The sequence below is a fragment of the Vigna unguiculata genome, chromosome 3, assembly GCF_037176805.1.
Source record: "Vigna unguiculata cultivar grain cowpea cultivar isolate G323 ecotype 2 chromosome 3, ASM3717680v1, whole genome shotgun sequence".
Taxonomy (NCBI): domain Eukaryota; kingdom Viridiplantae; phylum Streptophyta; class Magnoliopsida; order Fabales; family Fabaceae; genus Vigna; species Vigna unguiculata.
In genome coordinates, this window is record NC_140794.1 from 25,719,794 (window position 1) to 25,726,446 (window position 6,653).

The 6,653-nt window shown below is 38.6% G+C and overlaps 1 non-coding gene across 1 annotated transcript; it reads right to left on the reverse strand.

Moving 5' to 3' along the window:
* Positions 1–406: 406 nt before the first annotated feature.
* LOC114170911 (small nucleolar RNA R71) lies at positions 407–513 on the reverse strand. The gene has a single exon (XR_003601265.2). It is a non-coding gene; the product is annotated as a small nucleolar RNA R71 (small nucleolar RNA).
* Positions 514–6,653: the final 6,140 nt, after the last annotated feature.

Genomic DNA, 6,653 nt, shown 5'->3' on the forward strand with positions numbered 1-6,653 from the left:
ACCTCAATCAGAAAACATGGAGAATCAAAGACCAGCTCCAGCCAGGAAGACACTTGGAGACTATGCTATGCAACAAGGGCCGAGATATTTTTCTAGCATAGCAATACCACCCACCACCAAAACTTTGGAGATGAAGCCAACTTTCCTTAGCTTGATCAGTTCTCATCCATTCACTGGAATGGATAATGAAGATCCATACACTCATCTCTCTACATTCTATGAATTGATAGGAACCATGGGCTTTCAAGAAGGAGATCTTGAGCATGTATACATGCGTTTGTTTCCTTTTTCTTTGGCAGGTGAAGCAAAGGAATGACTTAAGTCACATCCAAATCAGAGTTTGAACAGCTGGAATGATGTTGAGGAGAAATTCTTGAACAGATTCTTTCCACCATCTCGCTACATCAAAGCCAAAGCTGATATTTCGACGTTTAGGCAAGGACCAGATGAGCCATTCTGTGAAGCTTGGGAGCGGTTCAATTCCTTATTGAGGAAATGCCCAAATCACGGATTTGAAGATATTGCTCAACTGAACATATTCTGCAATGGTCTAAGGCCTGACACTAAGATGATATTAGATGCAGCAGCAAGTGGAACAATGATGAGTGTAGATGCGGAGCAAGCAACAAGAATCATTGAGGCATTAGCATCCACAGATCATGTAGCTCAGCATAATAGGCAAACTGTTCAGAGGAAAGGAGTGCTTGATCTTAGTACTACAGATGGGATCTTAGCTCAGAATAAAATTCTGACTCAACAGATTGAAGCACTGACGAAGCAAATGTCTAAATTACCAAAGCAGTTGCAAGTTGTGCAATCTTCTCCCAATCAACAACCCATGAGATGTGACTTTTATGGAGGCGATCATCCAAATGGTCATTGTTCTTATCAGAGTAGCTCACAAGGAGAAGTTCAATATGTGAGCAACCAAGGAAGACTAGGAAATTTCTCCAACAATAACAACTTTTCACAGGGGTGGAGAAACAATCCAAATCAGAATTTTGGATGGAAGCAAGATGCTGGTCCTTCAAACAGACAACCTCCTTATCAACAGCAGCAACAACATTATCCTTCTATGCATGACAGAACAACTAAACTGGAGGATACTTTAGAAAAGTTTATGCAAGCTTCTTTGACCAATCAGAAAAATACAGAAGTTTCAATCAGAAATCTCGAAACACAGGTTGGACAGTTGGCTAAACAATTATCAAATCAGCAAACAGGTCAATTTTCAGCCAACACTCAGACTAATCCAAAGGAGCACTGTAATTCAATTACTACCAGAAGTGGTAAGATTGTGGGAAGAGGGATTGGAGACAACCTGGTTGTAGAGGAGGAGGTGTTGGAGGAACCAGAGAGAAAAAAAGAAAAAAATGAGTGTGAGGGAGAGGAAGAACAAAATAAAAGAGAGTTTGTAAATAGAAGAGAAGAAAAAGAAGAAAAAGAGGGAGAAGGGTGAGAAATAGGTACCCCAATTGAAAAACCTTCCATACCCTCAAAACCCTTCCAAAAAGAACAAAGAGAGGCAGTTTGCAAGGTTCATGGATATTTTCAAGCGACTGCAAATTAATATTCCTTTTTTGGATGCTATGGAGCAGATGCCAACTTATGCAAAATTCATGAAAAAGCTCCTAACAAAGAAAAGAAAATTTTCTGAAGAGACAGTGGAGCTGGAAGCAGGGTGTAGTGCTATAATCCAGAAATCATTACCTCAGAAATCCAAAGACCTTGGGAGCTTCACAATTCCAATCACAATTGGAACATTGCCAGTAGATAAAGCATTGCTCGACTTGGGTGCAAGTATAAATTTGATGCCTCTGTCTATGCCACGAAGAATAGGAGATCTAGAAGTAAAGCCTACAAGGATGACATTACAATTAGCTGACAGATCTTTGAAGTATCCATATGGAGTGGCAGAGGATGTTTTAGTTAAATTTGACAAATTCATATTCCCAATCGATTTTGTTGTGATGGATATTGAGGAAGACATTGAAGTCCCTCTGATACTGGGAAGACCTTTCATGAAAACAGCCAAGGTCATTATTGATGTTGATGATGGCAAACTGAAGGTCAGAGTGCAGGATGATGAAGTCAACTTTATTGTATTCGAGGCAATGCAACACACTAAAGACAAACAACAATGTTTCAAAGTGGATGTGATAGATGAAATTTTTTTATCAGCTAGGAAGCAAGTGACAAAAGCAAACCCTTTAAAAAAGGCTTTAGCTGGTGTTCATGATGATGAGGCAGCAGGAGAAAAGAGAAAATTACAGCTGCAAGAATTGGAAGAAATGAGACTCAGCGCCTATGAGTCCTCTAAGCTCTACAAGGAAAAGATGAAAGTTTATCATGACAAGAAAATTCTCAAAAGAGAATTTTATCCAGGCCAATCAGTACTATTGTTTAACTCCAGGTTGAGATTATTCCCTGGAAAGCTAAAATCAAAGTGGTCATGACCATTTTTTGTCAAAGATGTGAAACCCTATGGAGCCATTGAACTAGAGGATCCTGAATCTAAAAGGAGCTGGGTTGTAAACGGGCAAAGGTTGAAGCCCTATCTTGGTGGTGAGATTGATAGGCTCGCCACAATCATTCAACTTGATGAACCTTAAATGAAACAGGCGTCAGGCTCGTGACGTTAAACAAACGCTTCCTGGGAGGCAACCCAGTGTTTTAATTATGTTTTTGCACTTCAATTTCATCTTTTGTGTGATTAAATGTGTTTGTGTATGTAATTATGTGTTTGTGTTTATAGCTCTATGTTTATGTGTAAAAAGGTGAATTTTAGCATCCAATCATCTCAATAAGGCAAACCATGCAATTTTGGTTGTTTTCAAACAAAACTGATATTTTAAGCATGGGAATGAGTTTTAGTGCCATAATTGAGATCATCAAATGCTAAAAATTGCCTTGTTTTGGCCAAATTGTGAAATTTGAGTTTGATAGCTTGATTTTTAGTTTGTTGATGTGAAACCTTTTGGAATGATAGAGAATTGATTGACGTATGGTTTGATGTGTGCTTTTGAGTTATTTGGATTCAAAGGATCATGAATTGAGTGTGTGAAAGTTGAACCAAAAATTGAAAAGTGGCAAAATAAGGGTGTTCCAAAACTGCACGAAATCTCGCCCAAGCTAAACATGTCTCGCCTAGGCGAGGTATGCAGAACCTGAGCCAAAAAATTTTGCTGATATACTCGCTTAAGTGAGTAGTGGCTCGCTTGGGCGAGAATGCCCTGTACCAGGGGTGTTTTGGGCGACACAGTCTCGCCTGCGCGAGACTTTTTAATTTTCCTTTCACGCTCATCTCGCTTAAGCGAGAATGAGTCGCTTAAGCGAGAATTCGCGTTTAAGTGGGTAGTAGGGGCTGAACTTCTCAGTTTTCTTTCCCCAAACCCTCGCTCCCAACTCTCGCTCACATTCTTCCTTCTTAGTTTTGAGCGCACCATTCACTCACTCAATTCTTTGAATATTAACTCACAAATTTCGTCTCCCTTTGCTAATTTTTGTACAAAGGTAAGTTCTACTTCTCATTCTCTTCAATTTCACCAAGCATAGTCACGGTTTTGTATGCTCCAAATCCTAGGAGAGTGCCCATGTTCTGTTTGCTGCATTTTGTGTTATATTGTGAGTTTTAATATGAATTGATGCTGTAGCAGAATAATATGGGTTGTTTATGCACGAATTGGTTCAAAAATTTCATATTTTAAGAGTGCATTCAAACTATTTGACAAAATGTGTGACTTAATTTCGTCTTGGTTGGTCATTTAAGTTGTGAAAGCTGACTTGGCATGTTTTTGGTGGGTTAATTTTCATCCTTGCAGGTCCATGGCTAGAACAAAGACAACATCTAGACTTCCCACTACTGAACCCAGCAAAGGGAAGAGGAGAAGACGTGCAAGTAGCTCTTCTTCTGAAAGGCCAATAAGCAACCGTTTTAGGGACCCCGAAAGAGAAGAACGTTATGAGAAGATAAAGAACTGGGTCTTTATCAAAGAAAGAAAGGTGGTTCTACTTCCGGATGAATATGATCCATTCTTGAATGGCCTTATCAGGAGGAATTAGATGAAGTTGGCTGACCCGCTTCCCAAATTTGATCTAGAGATTGTGAGAGAGTTCTATGCAAATGCTTATTCTGAGGACAATCCTGGTGAAAAGAGATCTAAAGTTAGGAGGAGGTGGGTAAATTATGATCGAGCTGCCATCAGTGAATTCCTTGGTAATCCACTACCTCTAGAACCAGGGCAACGCTGTGACTTCACAACAAGAAGGAGGAGTCATGAACCTTATGATGAAAATGAAGTGGCACTCCTTATATGTGCTGTCAACCGATCTTATCAAGTCAGACCCACTGGAAATCCTCTAAGAATTCTAAGAGGGGATATGAAAACCTTAGCCCAAGTCTAGACCACATTCTTACTTGCAAACATAGTGCCCATTGGCCACATGTTAGACTTGAACGTCCCTAGATGTCATCTCCTTTATTGTATAATGAGGGAGGATCTCACTGTTGACGTCGCCACAATTATCTCTGAACAAATCCACAAATTTGTGAGATACGAAGTCAACACTAGGAATGACAAGGTAAAATGTGCTTTGGGTTTTCCGGCTTTGATCACAGCTCTTTGCCAAGAACAAGGGGTGGAGGTAGAGTTAACTGAAAAGATACGACCTTCAATTACCAAGAGATTCATTGAACAATTTCGTACCCACCCAGAGGACTTGGAGCAGCTAGAAGAGCCCTAGCTGGACCAACAAGCTGAAGATCAACCAGCTGAAGACCAACCAGTAATGGAAGAACAACAAACAAAGCCCACACAGCAACCTCAGCTCAACATGAATAATGAATTGCTTGAGCAAATGACATATCTGAGGTTGCAGATGGAGCATACTCACCAGCAAAATGCTTCCATTCATAGAGGACAACTCCACCTTCAGGAGTACCTCTATCAGAATGTCCGCGGACCATACCCAGGCATGACTCCACCAGAATTCTTCACTTATCTACAATGGCCTGGGGACAGTCCTATTTTCCCAGGGGGAAGTAGTGCTGCAGGTGAGGGACCATCAGGAGCTGCTGACGCAGATGGAGCAAACATTGAGGATGAGATTGATTTTGGAGGAGATTGATTCACAACATCATTCCACCCTTCAAAACTCTATAAATACGATTTCATTGTTCTTTTTCTTTTAGTATTTTGCAGTATTTATGTAATTACTACTATTTTGCTTTAGTTGTTTTGGCTAGAATGTTATATTATCTAGTTAATTAATTGTTTAACTTTACTTTTTGGCTTAGTATTGTGCATAATACTTAGAGACAACTAAAATTTTTTGGGAATCATTTTGAAAATCTTTCTTGAGGAAATTGGTTAAAGAGAAATCTGATTTCAGTAAGTATCCTGAGTCTAGAACAACTGAGTGAACTGAACACAGAGGTGAAAAAGGAAAATTTTGGTTGAATTCATAATTAAACAGGATTAGGATATTAGTGCAAAATAGTTAGTCAAGATAATCAGTTGTAACAACAAGTGAGATACCAAGAAAATAAACCAGAAAACCCAGTGAGTGTGAATCCTTAAATAGTTTGAGTGTTTCCACTGCTTGATGACAAGTTGATATTGCTTGAATTTTCATTTGATAACATCACATTTGAAGCATGGAAATGATTAAGGCAATTTTGTTGAATTTATAACTCAGTGCCAAATAGCCAACCTGTAAATAATCATCATTTGTTGATAACCCATTTGAGCCTAATTGTTTGAATTATGCACCTTAACCTTAACTTGAATTATTATCCTTTCCCTTTGCACACTTAGGGATAGAGAGCATAGGTGCATTTTTCAATTGTAAGGGTAATTGGTTGGTAGAATTGAACTTAAGGAAGAAAAGGGCTGAGTATCATAATTCACTCTTTAGTATTATGTAGGAATGTATATATTTACTCAAAAAAAAAGGGAAAGAAAAGAAAAGAAAAGAACAAAAAGAGATAAGAGTGAATTATGAATGAAAAGGAAACTTGGTGGATTGAGGTCTGAATTGTGAGGAATGGAGAGTAGAATTGGGTTTGAATTGTAACTATGCTCTCTTTTCTAAGTTGTGCTTTTGTGATCTTGAAAAACCATTATTCTTGAAAGCCTAGCCTCATTACAACCTTGAAAAGACCTTAAGATCCATGCTGAATGTGTGTTTGTGGTTGAATTGAAAATGACTAGCAATTTTGACTTGTTGAAATCCAGTGGAAAATGAGAGAGACACAGGCCTGTGAGATTTAAGAGAGAATTTCCTTGGTTAGAATCACTTGTTCTTACAATGAGTTTTCCTGAAAAATTGGCTACACTCTTATCCTACTGTTGTTTGATAATTGGATTCACCATTTGCTTCTGATTTTGAATCTGTGGTTTGGAATGCAAAAGTTGTCTGGTAAGGAACTGTGAAAATGATTTCTCAATAACCAATTTCAGAGTTTTAGTTTTGAATGACTGTTGATCTTATTACTTTGCTTGAGGACAAGCAAGATGCTAGGTTGGGGGGAGTTGATAAGTGCCAAAATTCAGTAAAGATTCATAACAAAATCTGGCACTTATGCTTTTAATAGGTGTTCATTTCATATTGATTCTCCCTAAATCTAAGTTTCAATCACATGCTTCCAAGTT